The sequence below is a fragment of the Pleurodeles waltl genome, chromosome 3_1 (genome assembly GCF_031143425.1).
Source record: "Pleurodeles waltl isolate 20211129_DDA chromosome 3_1, aPleWal1.hap1.20221129, whole genome shotgun sequence".
In the NCBI taxonomy this organism is placed as follows: domain Eukaryota; kingdom Metazoa; phylum Chordata; class Amphibia; order Caudata; family Salamandridae; genus Pleurodeles; species Pleurodeles waltl.
Window position 1 is genome coordinate 704,052,746 of NC_090440.1, and position 22,090 is coordinate 704,074,835.

Genomic DNA, 22,090 nt, shown 5'->3' on the forward strand with positions numbered 1-22,090 from the left:
CCTCTTCCTTTGAGGAGGGATCAGGACAAAATGAAGGAAGGATAACCTCCTGACGGGAATGGAATGAAGAATTGACCTTCGGAATAAAAGAAGGAACCGGAACCAGAACTACCCGATCGGGAAAAACCTTACAAAAAGGAAAGGAACAGGCCAATGCCCCCAACTCCCCTAACCGACGAGCCGAAGTAAGGGCTACCAAAAAGAACGTCTTCAAAGACAGATGGCGTAAATCACAGTCCCCCAGTGGCTCAAACGGGGCCTCTGTCAAAACATCCAAAACCAAAGAAAGATCCCAGGAAGGAAAGGAACGTACTGGGCGAGGAAACAAATTAACCAGACCCTGAAAGAATCTAGGCATCAGGTGCCCTTCATCCTGAAGATTCCGCCACGGGCCTCTGAATGCCTGAATCGCCGCCCACTGTACCCTCAAAGATGCTACTGACAAACCCAATTGTGCGCCGTCCTGTAGGAACTGCATCACCTCAAAGATAGACGCGCAGGTAGGATCCAACTCATGATTCAAACACCAAGAAGAAAAAACCTGCCACTGTCTACCATAGGAAAGTAAAGTGGAACGCCGCCTGGAAGCCAATAATGTAGAACTCAACGCTACAGGTACCCCCAGACCCGTCAAGCCCGCCGTTCAACTTCCAGGCCGTCAAGTGCAACCTCCTCAACAACACCACTGAGAGGCAGCGAAACTCCAGGGGGGATGGACAAAGAGGCAGAGGCCACATCCTCCCTTCTGCCATCAGCCGTAACAACGGGAACCAATTCGCTCGCGACCAAAGAGGTGCAATCAGGATAACCCTGGAGCCCAGATCCCGCACCCTCAACAGAAAAGCCCTGAGAAGCTGAAACGGAGGGAATGCATACAACAGACTCCTCGGCCAAGGACATGACATCCCGTCCACCTCCCAGGCCTGGGGACACCGAAACCGGGAGCAGAAGCGATCCAACTTCGCATTTTCTGCGGACGCAAACACATCCAACACTGGAAGCCCCGAAAGCCGAACCAGATGCAGAAACAGAGACTTCCGGAGGGAGAAAAGTTAAGACGAAGGAATCACCCTGCTTAGAAGATCCGCCCGAACATTGACCACCCCCCGAATGTACGTATCCCTGAGAGAAGGAACCCACTCCTGAGCCCACACAAAAATCTCCCTGGCCAGACTGAACAGAGCCCTTGACCTGGTCCCTCCTTGTCGGTTGACATAAGCTTTGGCCACTAAGTTGTCCGTCCGATTAAGAACCGCCGTCCCCCTCAGGGACCCCTGGAAATGGACCAGAGCCAGAAAGACCGCTCTCAATTCGCGCCAATTCGATGACCGACTCGCCTCCCGAGGGGACCAAAACCCCTGAACCTGAGCCGACCCTGTCCACGCACCCCAACCGGAGAGGCTGGCATCCGTAGTCACCACCACGGGCCTCAGAGGAGATAAAGAAACCCCTACCCGAAGATGATCTGCATCCAACCACCATTGCAACTCCCTGCGAATCAATCTGGACCCCGGAACCCTGTCCTTCAGAGAACCGGACCCCGGAGTCCACCTTTTCAAGAACCACGTCATCAGGCATAGGAGATGGAAACGCGCCCAAGGAACCAGAAATATCACCGATGCCAAATGACCCTGCAGTCGCAACCAAAGAAGAGCTCGTGGCGCAGTCAGTAATACAACCTTCCTGACCAAGGTCTGGAGTACACCCAACCTCTTCTCTGATACCGATACCAATCCTAGAAGAGTCTGAAACCGAGCCCCCAGAAAAACCAGATCCTGGGACGGAACTAAATCTGATTTCTCCCAATTGATTAAAAACCCGTGGTTTTGCAGGACCCCCAGAACTTGGTCCATCTGTCTCTGCAACAGGACCCGTGACTGGGCATGAATTAAAATGTCGTCCAGATATGGATGAATAAACACCCCTTCTGCACGTAGCAAAGCCACCAGGGGGGGCAGCACCTTTGTGAAAATCCGAGGAGAAGATTTCAGACCGAAAGGAAGAACGCAAAACTGGTAGTGTTCTTGATCCACGGCAAACCTCAGGAACCTCTGAGAAGATCTTGCCACAGGCACGTGCAGGTAAGCATCCTGCAGGTCCAGTGACACAAGAAAGTCCCCTTGCCTGACCAATGGAAAGATAGTCTGAAGAGACAGCATGCGGAAATGCACTGTCCTGATCCAAGTATTCACCTCCTTCAGATTGAGCACTGGTCGAAAACCCCCTGAAACTTTCTGCACAAGAAAGAGGACCGAATAAGTTCCCCGACCCCTTTCTTTCAGTGGAACGCGGGAAATGGCCCCCTTGACCAACAAGTCCCTTACTCCGTCCAATAATGCCCTTCTCCTTGACCCCCCTGAAGGCAGAGGGGTGGGACGCACCCCTGAATCTGGAGGAACCCTCACAAAATCGATGACATAACCATTGGCCACAATGTCTAGCACCCAACGATCGTTGATACTTTCCTCCCAAGCTGAAAGAAAGTGACTCAGCCTTCCCCCAACCGGCCCTATGCCAGGCCCACAGTGATTGTCAGGACCCCTTCTTGAAACCACCCCGGGTCGCAGGAGCAGCCTTCTTAGGAGAAAAACGCGGCTGAAAACGCCGTTTCCTAAATGAAAAGGATTTGGCCTCCCTATTCGGAGAAGATCGGGAATGCTTCTTCCACCCTTTATTAGAAGTAGAACCCCCTTTATAAGGTAAGGCATGTTTCCGTTCCTTAAACGCCTTGGAAAGCATGGATGGCAATTGCTCTCCAAACAAGTTACGACCTTCAAACGGCAGTCTCAGCAAGGCCGCCTTCTCCCCTGGGTCAGCCTTCCAGGAACGTAACCAGAGGGACCTACGAGCCCCAATCAAAGCCCCAGAGGCCAGCGCTGAAGTACGGACCACATCTGAAGAAACATCCGCCAACAATCTGGCCTGTTGCTCCATAACAGCCAGGAGCTCTGAACATTCTGCACCTTCCTGAACAGCCACCGCCAGTTTATCAAAGTCTTGCACCAACGACTGAGCCGCATAAGCAGAATATATACCTGCCCTCAGTGCCAGATTCTCACCGGCAAATGCCCTTTTAAGACCTGAATCCACTTTACGATCCGTGGCATCCGTAGGCACACAATCCTCCGGACTTACCGCCGTTTTACCAATCAAGGTAGCTAAAATTGAATCCAGGCGGACCGAAGGAGGTAATACATCCTCACCCTCAAGTAAATACAGTTTCTGCAGAAATCGTGGAACCTGAGCTTTATCCACATCTTTCCATTCACGAAACACCATATCCTTCACAGGTCCCTGGAAAGGCATGGCAAACTTGGAAGGGGTCTGATATTGAGGAAATAAGTGAGAATCCGAGCTTGAAGGATGAAACGCAGGGAAACCCAAATTGTCCCGAACATGTGCCATCACCTCCCACATTTCCTCTCTGGATACATATTTACCCCCAGATGACGTAGATGGAGCCTCATCACCCTCGCTGTCAGACGAGGACTTCCTTGTAGCAGCCGATGAATGAGAAATCTTAGAGTGACCAGTCCTGGTCACCCCTACTTGAAGAGCCCTGGTAACAGCCACTTCAATCTCCTCCTGCCCCTATCCTGTAACTGTGAGCCCCCAGGAGTGGAAACTTCAGCAGCACCTTCCTCCTCAGAGGAGGAAGATGAGACAATCCTACGCCTCTTTGCCTGAACCTTCGGCATGACTATCCAATAAACACTGTCTTACATCCCAATCACTCCCCATATATAGTGACTAGGACCTGCCCCCTAGAAAGAAACCAATACCCAAAAAGGTCAAACATTCCTGGCCAAACAATAAAACTGCGGGCAGAACGCCCGTCCTACCAGTCGATTCCCGGCATCTCAGCCCAAAAATGCTCAGCAGCGTGGTAACCCGGAAATGAAAGCCCCAGCCACAAAGGGCCGGTCGACCCCGTCGGCCGGCCCTCATTCCGCGTAGTTCTGAGCAGCCCAGCTGCTCTCCTACCAACGCGGTCAGCTGCCGTACTCCTCGTGGATCTCCGCACCCCGAGGAGCACCTTTAACGAAGACCTCCAGGCCCCGCCGTGCAGGTAATGGAAAGAAAAAAAACATCTAGCGTGGGCTAGACGAAAGAAACAGGAGGAGGTAAGGGTGGGAGGGGTTTTTAAAAGGGGAAGGGAGGGTCTAGGGGAGGCGGGAGGCCTCATTGGTTTAAAAGTAAGGCGAGGGAGGGACGGGAGGTAATGGGGTTTGCTCCTGATTCTCAGTGCTGCAGCGAGAATACAAGCTGCTTTCTAAATAGATGTGTACTGCTGCGGCTTTTTTACTATTTGCAATATAACTACATGTACTAAGACCGTACAGTATGCAATAAACTATACTTTTCTGCAGATAGGTTAACATTTTATAACTTCATTGAGCACTCTGGACTCCCGGCAGTGAGTGATGGATGGAGAAAATTAATCTCAGCCACTCATAATTATTTTAGGTTACATTCCAATACATCATTTTTTTTTTTTTTAATCCACCAAGCCACCTCACACAGGAACCAACCATGTGCAAATCAGCTTTTTTCCTGCTCTAGTAGGAACTGTCCAGCCCGAAATGGGAGGTCACGTCCGTTGTATAGCAACTCTGATGGTGGGGTGGTGAAAGTGGTATTCTATTGGAATTAGCAGGGTAGATTTAAATAAGGATGCTGAATGGCAACATTTTAATTTTTTGCTGCATATAGAAGAAGAAGGTAAATGGAAGTGCTTTAGTTATATCCAGGGCAATTGGAATCATGTGACCAGAAAAGAACAAATTATGAGGCAGGGTTGACCAATTTATGTCGCAATTAAGTCCAGTTATGAATTTACAACACCAATAGGTCTAACTCAAGCAAATGTGAGATCCATTACTTTGCAAATTCTTGTTTTTACTTCTACCACAAAGCATACACTGCAAAATAAATTTTAAGTAGTTCACTTTAGGGGAAAGCTGGTCACAGACTGATTCGTGGGTGTTAAGAGTAACTCCGAGGAGCTGAATGCCCTCATTCCACAAGAAAAGAATCAGAGTGACGTTTGTGATTAATTGTTTTAGTTCAAAAGTAGGCTGATGACTTCTTCACAAACCATGGCCTGCCCCAACACCCGTTCACTAACTACCAAGCAAGAAAGCAACATTATATGAACTAAATACTGATTGCAATAATAGAAAGTTCCCAAACTGCTTGGTTCTTAAATCACTGCCATCTTTTTAATGATCATGATCCATTTGTTCAGGAACCAAGACATCCGGTTCACTAACTAAGAGCTTTACTAAAGAGATCACAATAAGTTATGGTTTTTTGACCTCTTGACTTTGGCCCATTTTATTATAATTGTAATTGTATTCATGTAGCGCTTACTACCCCTGACGAGGTGTCGAAGTAGTTTTCGGTGAGTAGCACGCTACTCCGGAACCCAGGAGGAATTAGTGGTGAATTAGTATAGGAAAATATGAGTACAGTATTAGTAATATAAGTTAATTTGAGCAGAGAATTTGTGAGTTTGTTAGTTGGATTTTATAGTTTGGTGGGCGATACCGACGTCTCATCCATACCACTAATTCCTTTTGGGTTCTGGCGTAGCGTGCTACTTGCTAAAAAAAGCGCCTCGTCCGGGGTAGTAAGCGCTAGATAAATACTATTACAATACAATAATTACAAGTTAGCAAACGTTTGGTTTGTGTTTTAAAAAAAATTATATATGTAATTTTTTTAATGGTTAGGATATAAAGATTAAAACCCACTGAAATTCACCAGTTATGGGTGAGAGGACCACCAGATTCATAAAGCGCTCCTGGGCCAACTATAAATAACCTTGAAGATAATTTCTGTAGAGCCTTGTCAGGGGCCCAGAATTAGCCCTAGAACGAGTTATTTACAGATGTTGCAGAGCGATCTTCGGAATGGGAGAATGGTGGTGGGAGCTCGGGATGCACGGGGAGAACTATTTTTAGGGTAGGTTCGCTCTACACAGATACCACATACACACATGCACATGTTAATTACCAGTTCCTGTCATTTGGACTAACAGAGACGCTCATGATTTTGATGAGTGTACCCATAAGAACGTTTTCAGATTTGAAATGCCGGTCTCTCGAGAGCGGGGATCGTCGATCTTTTATTTTTTTTAATAAAAACAAAAAACGAAAACTCTGATTTCCATTCACTTAAGGTTGCAGCCAAGAGTTTTCTGCAGAGCTTTTTTCCAGAGTAAAAAGGAGGAAGGCATTGTATTGCTGTTAAAGAGGCGTTCTTTCTTTTTTCTGTTTAGAAACAAGGCCCTAAAAGGGCAATGTCAGGTAGGCCCAGCTTCAATTAGCAGTGTCATGTGGCAACAGATGACTTGATGGAAGAAGTAGAGAATTTGTGTATTCTTTTGTTGCTAAGTGATTTGTAGTAGGTATTCAATTGCAAACCGTGATTCTCCTTGAACTATCGTTGACATTTTCAGGCAGGTGAAAGTACAGGAGTGCTCAGCAGATGTCCACTGCAGTTTGTCTAAGATGTTGCTTTCAGTTTGTGAGAGAAGCCTGAGGGCTAGCAGTTCGCAGAGTCGAAAGGGACATCATGATATCAATATCCAGCTGTACTAAACTATTTTAAGTGATTATCAAAGATTTTTTTTTTTGGATTACGAGCAAGTTCGGACACCAAAACGTGTTTTAATCACCTTGGTTACCAGTCACATGCAATTTCAAAAAAAATTATTTAGTGTTTTAGGTTTTAAACAATATCATTCCACATCTTAAATGTACACACCTATTGCTGCAGTTCAAAGGTCAAATCCCTTTTAATTACCATAATCCAGAGGGCTTCAAACTGCAACCCTACCTTCCCAGGGGCCCCTGGCTTTGTTCCCTCGGGGGCGCAAATGCCTCTGTAAATACTAGTGAATGAAGATGGCCCAGAAGTGCAACCTTTTCCTGTCTATATTTACATCCATCAGGTAAAGTGCATGCAAAAGTATGGCAACTGGGATTCTTGGTGCCGTGGTGACTGGATATGTGGCTAACAATAACATTTCCTGTAAGTATTTTGTTGTTTTTTAATATTTTAACCAACTGCATATAAAATATTCACATACTGTAAACAAAAAATGAATGCAACTTAAACCAATCCTTGGGAACACTTTATTTTGTAATCAAACCCCGATTTATTAATGCGATCACTTCAGATCGTCTGTGAGACCAGAGAGTCACACAATTGAATCCTGGTTGGCGCAGTGAGGAATCATGACTTGTGTATTTATAATGGTATGATGTCCCTGCCTGTAACAGAAAAGGACTGTGAATATGCAAGTCATTATTTAAAAACTGTATTATACATTGTATATGAAAGGCTGTTGGAATTATGCGGTGGGAAGGGTCAAATTATGTGGTCGGGTTGACAAAATTATGCGACAAGGCAAAATATGCGGCTTAATACAGCACTCTTTGTGATAGTATTATTTCATTATTTTATCAGTTTTACACATGCTTACCGTTGTGTGGGCAAATGTTTCACCTCATTATTGCCAGTTTAACATCCAGGTTCAACAGCAAGCAACAGAAGGGTGACCGTCAACCTTTGCCATGGGTCTTCCACTGTAGTAACTTTTTATCCTTTGAGGTAGAAACTTTGTTTTTGTTCAAATCTGTAGAATATGCAGCAGATGGTGGATTATGTGGCAAATGCAACAAATCAATAATTATGTGGACAATACTGCAGCCGCAAAATTGCATAATTCCAGTGGTCCACAAAATGATGTAACATTTAAGTTAAAGCAAGTGCTTTCAAAGAATAACTTTTTGAAATAGGTAATTACACTGTATCTAATGCAAACATTTTTACAAGTCCAATAAAAAGAAGCTTTACAAAACTTAACACCCTTAGATAACCTATCAAAAAGAATAGTGACTTCATACATTAAAGCCTACAGCCATTACATTTGAAAATTAACCAATGGCAAACATTTACATTTCTTTCAGATTTGACAGTACTCGGGTGAGAAGGACTGTTTCTTCTTTAGTTCCCTCTTCATGGATAGCTTCAAGGGGATGGGCCAGAGGAAAAGGTGCTACGAGTAGTGTTTTTTACAGATGAACAGATGTCTCTCTCAGGGAGATCCCCTGAGGAAGGTGGAGATTTTTTTTTTTAATGGCCATCACTGCCATTTGTGCAACAGGTGAAGTGGCACTGAGGCAGAGCCGATTTTGGCTGTGTTACTAGCAAAATGGTAGGTTAGAACCCTTTTTTCCTTGTTAGCATTAGGGCACAGGTTACCCTTGTTGAACAGGTCCGAAACGGGTGGTGAGATGTGGGATTGACTTTTTTATTTTTTTATTTTTTTTTAGCACAAAGGGGCTGACAACCTGCTTTAGGCCTCATGCCTAGGAGTGATGGGCCAATAGAGAGAATGGGCAGAGCAGTAGATATTGTTTGTGCGCAGATGCAGTGGCACTGGGGTCCACGGGTATGAGGCACCAACTAAACCCCAATTAGAATTTTTTTACTATGTTTTCTTGTTTCCGTAAGGGCCCAGTGAACCATTGTGCCAGTGTTGCTTTGGGCCTCAAACCAGTGGCTCAAGGGAAGGGAAATTTGAAGCAGGGGAGACGCATTATTTTAGGAGTCAGAGATGACAGAGCGGGGAATGGGGCAAGATGGAGGCCCATTGTTCAATAAGCGGGAGAGAAAACCACTACTTTGCAAGGCAGTCACTCTCATTGCTGAAGTAGGTGCAGTGGCAGTGGGGCCCATAAGTGAGCAGCCCACTGCATAACAGTTATGATTGCCTTCATTTCTAAAAGAGGATTGGCGGCTCACTTTTCTTCCTAGCATTAGTGGTGAGGGCACCTTGCTGCAAAGTGGTGGGCAACACGCTGGAGCTCATTTTATTCTGAAAGGGGCAGAATATCTGTTCCAAGATTGGAGTGTGGCCATGCCTGGTAGGGAAGGGGTGAAAGAGGCAGAGGCATGGCCGCAGCTATAATTAGTACAACAGGTGCCGTTGCATTGGTCACAGGAGTGTGGCTCGCAACACCCCAATTATCAGAAGTTGTGTTTTTGCATGATATATTTGCTCTTTTATTAGTTTCACATTTAGTGTGAATTATATCTGCTTCAGTAAAAGTACTCTTGAAATGGTAATCCTACCCCCACACTCAGCCCTGACCCATCCGCTCCCCCAAGTATTGCCATAAAGTATTGGAGGGGGGTGGGGGCTGACTTGAAAACATTTTGCTTGGGGGGTGGGGTGGCTCATGGCAAAAACGTTTGGAGTGCTCGGCCATAGTACAAACAGGGGATTCACAGATTCGATATTGCAAACACTGTAGCAAGGAATATAACTGGGTTATTATTCAAGGGTCCTAGCAATGAGATTTCATCTCACAGCTCGGATTTAACCCATGGTGTTCTGATTAAATGCTTTTATCTATTATTTCTGTACATAAATGCTTCATTGTTGAGTCATGGTCCTAACTACACTCAATAATGGAAGAAAACAACATATTGCACTCTGCGCATAAAACTGCACGAGAGATTATGCAACAAATTTAAATTGATTATAAACCATACATTTGTGATGGTTTCATTGAATCGCTATGTTCTCAGTAAGCCTTTTACTGTGCTGCTTTCTTGCCATCTCAGGCCCTCTTACGTAGAGCCCCAACAGATTGGTGTGTGAGCTAGGCGACTATGGATGCCACAAACAGGGCTTGTCTTTTCTGTCTGGCCTCCTCTCCTGTGGCTAGTCCGGTAAGTGTTGCTCTTCAAAATACAGCCAAACAGATTTGCCTCCTTCAGGGTCATTCTTGTCTCACTATCTGGAGCTATGCAGGCCTGGATGTTCTGACCCTGGGAGGCCTGGATGTTCTGAGTCCTGAAGGTCTGCCTGCCTGGGGTCCCTGAAGGTCTGCCTGCCTGGGGTCCCTGAAGGTCTGCCTGCCTGGGGTCCCTGAAGGTCTGCCTTCCCTGGGCCCTGAAGGTCTGACACCCCTGTCAGCTTGACTGTCTGGAGCCCCTGAAGTTCTGCCTGTCTCTGGGTCCCTTTGGAAGCTTGACTCTCTGGGGCCCTGGGGGCCTCACCTGGGCCCTCAGTGGAGATCCGACTCTTGAACCGTGAGGGTCTGAATCTTCTGGGCCGTGGAGGCTCTTCTTTATTTGTGTCAGTGGTTGCCGGTACTGGACAGTAATATTCTTTTTTTAGGCCCAGAGACATATTTACTATTAGCAGATTTTGGCCCTGAGCAAGAGAGAAACCTTGAAAAGACAGAAGGAGGAAGGGGAAGACAAAATAGTCACAGATCTAGGAAGTGTCAGGTGGTATTGGAGGCATGGGTGGAAACAAGAACTGGCCGTAACGTTATTTGCAGCCCTGCCATTCAGCTAGGCCAGAGCTGGCTCTCCAGGGCCCTGCAGTTCTGTCTCTCCAAGCAGGCCAGACTCGCCAAGGTACGGTGGGCTGGACTGCAAGACCTAGGCATGGCTGCTGGGCCCTCCAGGTCTTTAGGCCCTTATCAGACCTGAGTCACCGTGGCGCAGTGGGCAAGGCTCCCCTGGGCCAACAGGCCAGACTCTTTTCGACCCTGCAGTTTCCGCTGCCCTGGGCCTCAAGGGTGTTTCACATTTATGGCCTTCTTCGGCCCGGAGGATGGCACTCTGCTGGGCTCAGCAGGCCTGGCTGTCCTTGGCCTCGCATGCACGTTACTGCTGGGCCCGCAGGCATGATTCTCCTAAACGCAGTCGGTTTCTGCGTCTGTCAGAGCTTCGATTCCCTGGACCATGCGAACAGACCTTCCCGGGCTCGTGGGCCGATCCCATTACAGGCTGCTGGTTTCTGTGTGTTCAGCGGGTGTGTTGTTGGCTGTCACGTGACCCACCCCAGTGAACTTTCGCTTATTCAGCTAGCTGAGCTGGAAAGGCACAGTGAGTGATGGACTCTGCACTGTGGTGGATGGGCTACAGCCCGGCTTCCTGTGCAGCCTGCGAGGGCAGGTTGGTGTGCTTTCTCCACCTCTGAAGCCGATGTGAGTGGGCGCTCTCTGTCTCTTCTGGGAGCATGCGTGTTTCCTCCCCCTCCTCCCTTACCCATCGCTGGAAGGACAGCGACGCAGGGGGTGACTTTAGTTCCTCCATTCGAAGGCTGTGGCGGTGGGGGGTCCCCACCACATTAACTCTAAGGAAGGCTTTCCCTTTTCTCCATTTCTGGAGGTGAGAGTGGTAAAGGGAGCCCCCAGAGGCAGTGTAAGGTGGGCTTCTTTCTCCGTGCCTCTGCTGCAGCTTTGGGGACGCTGTCCTCCACATTAGTCCATCGCTCCCTACTTAGATGCGGTAGTAGCTGGGCTGCTTTGAGGCCTTTCCTTGGAGTCTTGCTGCAGGAGTCCGTGTGTCCTGTGCAGGTGGTGGGTCAGGGATGCGGGGAGTTCAGGCACAGAAAGGGGGCTTCAGCGTTCAGGGATGGGTGAAAATTAGGGATCAGGAATTGGTGGAGTTTGGGGGGGCGAGGGTTTTTTTGGGCTCATAAATGAGTGAAGGTTTAGGGATGGTGAGATTTCTTTAGAATTCAGTTACGCATAGAGTGTATGGATGTGAGGGGTTTTTAAAGTTTGCAGATTGTCGAAGTTTGGGGCTGGTGAGGGCTTTTAAGGTTAAGTGATGGGCAAAGTTTTAGGGTTTTGAAAGGTTTTTAGGGTTCAGAAACGGGTGGAGTTTAGAGGAGTTTTTTTTTTTTTTTTGTAAGGTTAAGGGGTGGGAGAGGTTTTAGGGATTCATGGATGGATTGGGTTTAGACGTAGAAAGTGTTTTTTAGGGTTCAGAGAAGGGTGTAGTTTATGGGTAGAAAGGGCTTTTAGAGTTTACAGATGGGAGGAGTTAAGGCGGTAGGAATGAGTGAAGTATGGGATAGCAAGGGATTTTTTTTTAGGGTTTAGGGATGGAACCCTAAAAGCCCTTGCTACTCCTAAACTCCACCCAGGGATGGATGTAGTTTAGGGTAGAAAGAGATTTTAGGGTTCATGGAGGGGTGGAGTTTGGGCTTGGTGAGGAGTTTTTAGCTAGCCGGGATGGAAGATGTGAAGGTGTCGGAGATGGATGCTGTTTAGGGGTGGTAAGTGCATTAAAAGCACCCAAAGCAATTGACAATATAAAATATATATAAATCTGGAATTGTCTTCTGAAGTAAAGCACTGAAATACATCTCTCAGACAAAAATGCTTCTGAAAGTAAGACCTGCTGACATTTCATTTACACCTTAAAAAATAAGCATACAAAAGCCAGATTTAAAAAAAACATATCCTGTAAATTGGTTCTATAAAACTTTAAATGCCATTCATCCTTATCACCATTACACAGATGACGTGAAATGGTTTCTCAGTAATGGTGTTTCATTAATAGTTTTTCCATGAATTCGCACACAGCCCCTCTCTGAATACGGGTACAGTGGTGGCATGTTTGCAGGGACCCATCCGAGCAGTGCTAATAAAATGCATTTGGATTTAATCAAGCTTGGATTCATATGTCCCCTCTCAGAATGACTCCTTTCATGGCTAATCAGAATATTAAGTGTTACCACCCTAACCTAAGAAGTGAATACAAAAGTATTTTGGGCTTACTTGTGCTATTCCAAAGGGAAGCCACGTTTCTTTGAACAGAACATTTTTCGAAGTCGGGCCTACCAGTATATATTTGACGACTAGATTAAAATGCTTATTTTATTTAAAAAAAAACAAAAAAAACAATTAGCATCATCCACCAGTAAGTCACATGTTTTAATTTCAATCACTTCCAATCTTTGCTGAAGAATAAAGTACATGAGGGATATGCTGCGTGTTGCAGATTTCTTATCCTGCATTTTTTCTTTTTGAAAAACTGCTCGGTTTGTTTTTCACTTGCAATCTCTGACCACAGAAATGTCTGTTTTCTTAGTAAAAGTGCTGACGGCTGCGCCCGACAATTTTCTTTGTACCTTGAAGTCTGAATTAGGTGTACAAGAAACCGAACCCAGCTAGGGTGCACGTCCTACCTGCCACAGGTGGGTTTTGTGATGTGTGCATTTGGAGTGGCCTGTGACTTCCAAATCTGTGCACTCTGAATATGCCAGAGAACAAGTACAGTCAGCGAGCACAAGAAATTTAAATTGACAACTGGTCAATAAAAACAGATCTAGGCCTGTTTTGCCCTTCTGTACTCGCAGACAGTAAAGCAAGCCAAGAGAGGCTCTGCATCCGTCGCTGGCCACCAGAAACCCAGGACCACGATTTGTTTTCTTGATCTCTTCTGCCTCGCGCCTCTTCCGCCAACTCGCTGCAGACTTCTAAGGTGCAAGGTAAAGCTACGTCTGTGTCGTGAGGTCGTGTCCGCTGTCACTTTCTAAGTTCCCGTTGTAACGCTGGCCCATTTGGCTGCCCTAGAGCTGAAGAGCTGCTGCAGGACTTCTTGTAGACCCGAGTAACTGCAAGCTAGCCGAGCGCACCGGAAATGTGAAAGCACCGTCCCAGTTTCGAAAAGTTACCATATTATAAAACTGGTTTGATCATAACTGTACAGCCACAGTCAGCTTTTCACCATCGTTCAGCATTTTACCTGCTGGGCACGCTCAGCACACGTTCTCTTTTTTTAAGCAGCACTCCTGGCTGTACATAGACTTTTATTGTTAGTAATGGATACGTATTTCACTTTTATTTGGTACTATCTCTCATGAGTTAGGCCTCGACTTCTTGTTATAAGGTTGATGGAATGTATCTGTCATGTCAATTCCAATTATAAATATGTAGATTCTAGAACTGGTTGAGAGTGGACACGGCTGGCTAGCGTGTGGTCGTGGGTCCCTTTTCTCAATTAAACGCAATTTTGGACAAACACTTAAGAGTTCTGCCTATTTATTCAGGATATGTGTGCAGCATAAAATTGGCGACGAGCTTCTGCATTCGGCGAGGGACCCACAAACAGATTTTAATATTGATTTTACTGCAGGTACAGACAATTTTATTCATCGTACTGCCATTTTTAGGTCGAGCCTAGACCGCTCACACGCGCTTTCTGCAAGACCAGTTGGAATGGAGTAAAGGACTTTGCTCCCGACTGCTGCTTACCATAGATTGAAGGCAATGCCACTCTTGTTTTGCTGCCTCCTAACTGGTTTGGCAGCCGATACGTCACTTCCTGTTCTTGGCTGAGGAGCACCAGCCAAGTATAGTTTAATTACGCCTGGATTGTTTTTCTGTTGTTTGGACTGACTATTTTTTTGTTTCCTTCCCCTGTGGTGCTTTCAAGTACAGCCGGACTGCTGATCGAGTTACCATTGTATAAAACTTGAAAGTGCCATGACTAAAAAAACAAAACAAACAATGAGAAGTAACTATGAGTTACTTCTCATTGTTTTGTTTTTCATTCCTGCTGATGGCGCTTTCAAGTTTTATACAGCAGGACTGCCCGCTGTACAAAACTTGTTCTCCCTCCCTTTCCTTTCCAGCCTCACACCCCGTCACCTTTTCTTTCCTGCCCCTTCTCCCTCCCTACATGGCAAGAAAAGTCCATTTAGGAATTTACAACGCTAATAGCTCTAACTCTGGCAAATGCAAGACCCATTAAATTGCAAATGCTTGTTACTATTGAAGCTACTGAGATGAAGTGCAGTCACCAGACTGCATTCACACGTTCTAGAGGTTATTTTCTAGCTTTGGTGCTACTTATGGTCAAATGAGTGTTGCCTTCAGCTGTTGCAGTTAATTAATTTGAATGACACTCTTACCGGTATTTTCATGAGCTGTGGTTGCCTCGTTTTTTTTTTTCCAGGTAAGTATTTTTTCAGCTGTATTGTGGAACCCTGTGACGTCTATCCCGTTGTTCACGCTTTACAACAAGCTACACGCACTGCAAAACATTATTAGCACATTGCTCACACTGGTATAACAAGCTCAACTCATTGTAGAAGCTCAAGTTTTATGCACGTGGCGGACGTTTGAACTGAACACTTAAACTAATTTCCTTTGCTTGCACATTGTACTGCTGGCAGAGGTACGTGGTGACTGGCACACCCTTAATTTCACCAGTCTACGGGGTTACACAGTGACTGGCACACCTTCAAAATTTGCCATTCTACTGAAATAAGCAGTGATTGGCACACCTTCAAATTTTGCCGGTCAGGTACGTGGCTGTAATATATATATCAGTGGTTCCCAACCTTTTGATTTCTGTGGACCCCCACTTTAACATTGATGGAACCCAGGGACCCCCACTGAATCATCATGGGAATCCGGGGACCCCGCCTGAGTCATTACTGGAATCTGAGGACCTAATTTGTCAATATTTGTTCATATTTTTTAATTTTCTAGGTTCTCGCGGACCCCCAGGGGCCCCCGGACCACAGGTTGGGAACCACTGATATATATGGTCAAAAATAACTAGAGTTGAGTGCCCATTTAATAAGTATTAGAGAATTAGATTTGCATATTGCGGGTAGCAAGCAGTAGATACTTCATCAAGTCCACGTGTGATTCAAGTACAAGATAAGAGAATAGTCTATGATTCTGGTGCAGTCATTGAAATCCAGTGTTGAAGAAAATCGTGAGGTTGCATGAAGTAAAACAGCCGACACGTGTTTCACCCCTTGTGGTGTGTTCACCTAGGGCTTTCTCAAGGCTGCAAGTAACAAAGAGTATGCAAGTCTGATATTAAAGGTAACCTACCCATTATTAAAGGTTAGTGTGATCATGCTTGGCTAGAAGCCTTCCGTGCTGGTGAACGATTAGGTGGGTCAGGGTAGTAAGATAGTGAGCACAACAGAAAAAGTATAAGACCCTAAGATGATCCCAGTGAATAAAAAGACCCATTATCCAATCAAAAAAGCCATTGAGAAGGGCAGCAGAGTGTAATTTACTATAATTCTATCCTTGTTAATCAAGACTGAACAAGTGTCAGGAAACCTGTGCCTGAAAGTGAAGTTAGAATACTATAGAATCAATAAAGAGACGTAGCAGTGAGAGCGGTGCTGGCATGATGTCATATATAACATGTAGGTGAACAAGCCAGGGTGTCTAGATGGTCTCAGAGTGAAGCAAAACCTGCAATCCTTAATACAGATATGTGGACAAAAGGCGAAAAAGCCATACCATAGATATATTCATAGCAAACTTTTTTCATAATGAGAATATTGATGGTCTAAATACAAAAATATAACGGCTACAAGTCACTTGTATAGATTGAATGTTAAAAAAAATATTGTTGGAGCGTAATGGCACTTCATATTTTTGTGAACTATATACATTATTATAAAATAGTGGTGAGATATAGGCAATATATAGAGATAAATTGGGTGACATATATATGGTGACTGGCACACCTTCAGTGGGTTTTGGCCTTTTCAGCCATGCTTCGCTTATGGCCTGTTTACACGGTGACAAGCACACCTCGAATTTCATTGTAGGTACTGTTAATGCATCTTAAATTGTGTTCAGTCATCTATTAAAAACACTACAGGTGTCGGAAAATTATCAGTTTAGTTTTTTAGACATCTCAGTAATACTTCTTTCTAAATTTTACTACTATTAGATTTAAATTGGTCATGGCTACGTCTAACAACTAGTACCAGTTTTACAAAATCCTGGAAAACCCCTAGTGTTGTGGAATAAATGAGTCTATGGAAAATTATTTAGTTGCCATTGATGAATCAAATATAATGCTGTTCGTCGTCCTGCATTGCTTTTTAATCATTTGGGTGAAACAGGCCAGCAAGTTTGCGACAATCTTCCCCTAGTATTACCGCCATCTGGAGATGATTTGTGGGACGTCTATACTGAAGCTTTGGATCGCATGAATAAACAGTACTACGATGAACCGTCAATTATGCTGGAGAGGAACAATTTTTTTTTTTTTTTTTTTTAAAGCATTTGATGAATCTGTGAAAGATTATTTAGTAGTCTACAGGGTTTTAGCTGCAAAGTGCGAATTTGTTGCCAATTTAGATACTTATTTAAGGGATCAACTAGTGTTTGATTGCTATAATAAGAAAACACGAGCATATTTTAAGTTGCAAAAATCTATCATTAAATGAAGTCATGGATACTGCCAAAAGCATAGCATACTTGTTAACTTCATTCAAAATCTTGGCTGAAGATCTCAAGAATAGTATCACTGTTGCAGTAGGTGTAACAGAAGAGGATGAGGTTAATAGTATTAGTAATACGAATACGTCTAAAAAAGTATTGGATAAGAAAATGAATGTTGTTTGTTTTATATGTGGTTCAAAATATTACATGGGAAATAGTCCATTGTGCCCAGCGCAAGGCAAGAAATGCAATAACTGCAAAAAATAGGGCACTTCCAAGAAGACATGCAATTCAAAGAAAATGAAAACTAAAGTCAGTCAAGTATATGTTGAAGAAGAGAATATATGTGATGGTTTAAACAATTTGAGTTCCAAAAATAAGAGTCTGATGTGTTACAATCAATTGGCACTGCTAACATGAATATTATGGTTGATTCGGGTTCACAAATTACTAGTCTTTCTGACATTACTTTTGAGAAGTCATGGTCAAAGAAGCTATTGAAAGATACAGGTGGTAACTCTAAAGCTTTCACAGAGTATGCCATTATTGTGAAAGGGTACTTTACATAAGTTTTGAGCTTCAATGGAAGAGACATTTTCATACAGGTGTACGTTACTGAAAATGGAAGAGACATTCCAGGTTGGCAACATCAGGCCAAGTTGGTGATAATTTAAAAACCTGGTTATGAAAAACCTGTTATTCTTGGTGACGCACCAGTATTGTTAGTTGAATATTCACAATTGAATGGCATCTACAGCAGGTTAGATACTTTTACTAGAAAAATATGACAATGTATTCAGTGATAACATTGGAATAGTAAAAGGCTTTGAGCATGAAATTAAATTAAAGAAGGGGCCTATTCCTGTTTATACAAAATGTTAGACCAGTACCCATCTCGGCTAAGAAAGATAAAAAAAAAAATGTATTGGACAAAATGTGTAAACAAGGTATTATTGCACCTGCAGAATCATCTGAATGGGTTTCCACAGCGGTTATTGCTTGGAAAAAGGACTGCCATCCGTTACCAAGAATTCATGATATGCTTGCCAATGTAGGCAAGAGTAGATTTGTTTTAAAATTATAGATTTAAGGTGAGCATACCATCAACTTCCTTTGACTAAAGACTCACAACCCTTGCCAACATTTATAACCCCATTTGGGACGTATATGTACAAGTGGATGCCTTTTGGATTGGCACCTCAGCAAGTGTGTTCCAAAGATTCACGGATAAAATGTTTGGTATTGAGACTAATATTCAAACTTTTCAAGATGATATACTTATTCATATAGAAGATCTTGCTCAGCATTTTGAATGTTTGGATTTGGTGTTGGGAAAACTGGAGAGACTTGGTATAACAGTTAATAAGGAAAACTGTAATTTTGTAGTCAACCAAGTTGATTATCTAGGCCATAATGTTTCACATGAAGGCATTAAACCTAAGATGTCTCTGGTGAAGTCAATTTGAGATGCACCAGTTCCTAATAACAAAGATTCCCTCGGGCATTCTTGGGATTAAGTGAGTATTATGCTAGATTTGTACAGGGTTACAAGTTGATTGTGCAGCCATTAAGAGCTTAATTAAAGAAAAGAGTTGAATTTGAGTGGTCTGATGACTTACAATTTTTGGGGGGGATAAAGTCAGTGCTTCTCTTCACCAGAGAGGACACCCAAAGACTCATGAACTCCATCCACTCGGGAACACCCTCAGATACGTGCCCTCATATCTTCAACCTGGCCAGCGCCACCATAGCACATGAGCTCTGCCGAACTATCAGCCAATCCTTCGAGACCGCCCCCTTCCCATCAGACTGGAACGCTGAGATCAACCCGCTGCTCATGAAACCCACCGCCGACCCAAGGGAGCTGAAAAACTACAGACCAAATCCTAGACCCATCCTAATCCGAATTCAGAAGTAAACACAGCACGGAAACGGCACTCCTAGCAGCCACCACGACATGCACATCATACTACACCACAGAGGCATGGCCACTCTCATCCTCCTTGACCTCTCTGCACCGTCTGCGCCAGACTACATTACACCGGCATCCGGGGATAAAGCACTGGATTGGATCAGGTCCTTCCTCACAGGAAGAACATAGTGTCAGAATGCCGCCGTTCCAGTCAGAACCCAAAGCCACATGCTGCGGAGTGCCCCGCAGATCATCACTCAACCTGACACTTCAACATCTACAGGGCCCTGCTAGACGAGATCATCAAACAACACGGGCTAAGCAGTCTACGCCGATGATACCCAACTGATCCGCCCCCTCTCTCATGGCAATGCAAAGGCCAAGATAAATTTTCACAATGGGATGAGAGCAGTCGCCGCCTGGATGGAAGTCAGCTGCCTCTAACTCAGCTCTGACAAGACAGAGATCCTCGGAATCGACTCCACTACTTCCATCTGGAACTACTCCTGGTTGTCCACTACACTGGGAAATGCCCCCGTTCCCACAGACCAGGCACACAGTATGGGCATCATCCTGGTCTTTTCTCTATCCACAACCCGCCAAGTCAATGCAGTCTCATCGTCATGCTTCCACACCCTCCCACTCTTGCGAAAGATTTTCAAGTGCATCCCCTCCGACGTGAGGAAGACTGTCACCCACGCACTTGTTGGAAGCAAACTGGACAACAGCAACACACTGTATGCCGGCATCACCAAGAAACTACAATCAAGAACACAAAGAATTCAGAATGCAACATCCAGACTTATCCTGGACATTTCCTGACACAGCCACATCTCCTCCTACCTCAGAAACCTGCACTGGCTCCCAGTCAACAAACCCATCACATATAAAGTCCTGATCCACACCTACAAGGCACTACACAACATAGGACTGGCATACCTCAACCACTGCCTCGCCTTCTGCGTACCCAACATACATCTCTGTTCTTCCCAGCTCACCCTTGCAGCCTTTCCCAAGATCCGGAATAGCACAGCAGGAGGAAGATCCTTTTCCTACCTTGCAGCCCAGACATGGACACAATACCTCTAAAGCTCAGGCAGACCGCATCACTGAAGCAGTTCAGGAAGGACCTCAAGACCTGGCTCTTCGATTGAGCCACATGCCCACAAACAGCACCTTGAGACCCTACTGGTGATTAGCCACTCCTTAAAAATCACTGATTGATTGTATTTGTGTGGAATCAAAGAATTGTAGATAATATGTTAGTGTAGGTTAAAAAGTTTAGTGACGGTTACCCTGTCAAGCTAGACCTAAAAATCCAGGTAGGTTCATGACTGTCCTCCTCCCATCTGTGCTGCTGCCAGAGAAAGACAAACACAATAAATTATCTAGTTATCTAAGACACTTTTATAGCATTACAATGACATGTGTGTGCCTCTAAAAGTTCAGCCTTAGCCAACTGGATAAATACAATGATCAGAGCTGCAGTAGAGGGCAAGCATTTCTTGTGGAAGCACACAACTTCTGCTCAATCAAAACATATGCTCCTAACTCCCTACATGTGGGCAGAGCCAAAGCTCCTCTTTAGTGATGCTCACCTGATTTTCAACCCCTGCATTGTCAAGTCAGACCACAAAAATGTGGATTGTCAACTCAGACCATACAAACGTGGAAACTTATATCTTAGTTATCCCTTTCAATGCATGAGCTAGCTCATGGCTTTGGCAGTGGTAGAAATAGAGAGGCCCCATGTTTCCTTTTGCTGAGCAGTGGTAAATGACACTCGTAGTCAGGGGCAGCTGTCATTACGACCGCTGCAAGTCCATGGTTTCCTACATGCCACTAAGCATAAGATAGCCAGAGCTAGCCAGAAAGGGTGCGGGAGTGTCTGGGTGATGATTAGAGTCATCTATGGAACCGGAAGCAGGATGAAGTAAGATACCCAGTTATTGTGACCTAGGGACATTCTTGAGTAAAACAGAATACTTATTGGTATGTTGTTCCATCTTATTATGCTTTATGTAGGTAGATCCTATGAATACAGCAAAAGTGACTTTTTAGTAGAGCTGCTCTCATTACGTTTCACAGTTAGCAGAGTTGTAATAGGATGTGCTCAAGATGTTTGTCAATCCAGATGTTGTGAACTGCATGTCTTAAGTCCACTTTTTGGTTTTGTTATCGTAGCTCTTAATTGGAAGCTGTGTGTCGTCAGTTGCACATTTGCCTCTGTGCTGTAGAGCTGGAATTGCTTACATGCATTTGAGCAATATGTATAAAACCTACCTCTTGTGACCCGGAAGTTACACAAAATGATGTTGTCTTTACTAGCTAGAAGTGTCTGCCAGAACAACATTCCATGTTGAGGTGTATCCGCTGTGGGGCGAGATAATTCTACAGACGAGATTGTATCTCACACTGTCCTTGTAGAATAGGCCCACAAAACACCTCTCATGGGACTGGCCCTGGCCTTCCGAATGGAGCATTCGTTGAGGTATCCTGTGGTGCTCAGAATTGAGGCATTCAGTGTAAATACTCAGCAATCCATGGCTGTCTCGGAGTAACATCTCCCTGCTTGTGTGGTGAGACTAGGGATATTGGGGCCCAGCAGTGGCAAACTTTAAAATATTGGGGTGGTAGAATAAGGATCTATAAAATATTTTAGTATCGGAGAAAGAAGACCTTTTAAGAATTGCAGAATTAGAAAAATCTTTACATTATGGCTTGAAGAGCCTGCAAGGTATTTTTGTACAAGACGAAGGATGTACAAAATGTTGGTGTGCCATAATAAGAAGCAATACAGTATTGGGATGGCAGAATAAGGATCTCTGTAATATTGGGTTCCCCGATAAAGAATCTTTGAGGCTACTAAAATAAAGAATTGTAAAATATGGTGGTGCTAGAATAAGGATATGCAAAGTATTGGGGTCTCAGACTAAGAATTCTTACAACAGTGGGATGCCAGATAATCTGTAACAATATTGAGGGTCCAGAGTAAGATTCTTTAAATTATGGTGTTTTGTAAAACATTGGGGTGGCTGCTAAACGTCTAAGAATTTTAAAAGCAAAATGTTGCACAAGTACAGAGATACAAAAATCGGGAGTAGCAGAATAAACAATCTGTAATTTAGGATTAATGGAT

The 22,090-nt window shown here is 44.5% G+C and overlaps 1 protein-coding gene across 3 annotated transcripts in view; it reads left to right on the forward strand.

Moving 5' to 3' along the window:
- NHSL3 (NHS like 3) overlaps window positions 1–22,090 on the forward strand; it is a 179,661-nt gene that overhangs the window by 108,298 nt on the left and 49,273 nt on the right. The window lies entirely within an intron of this gene.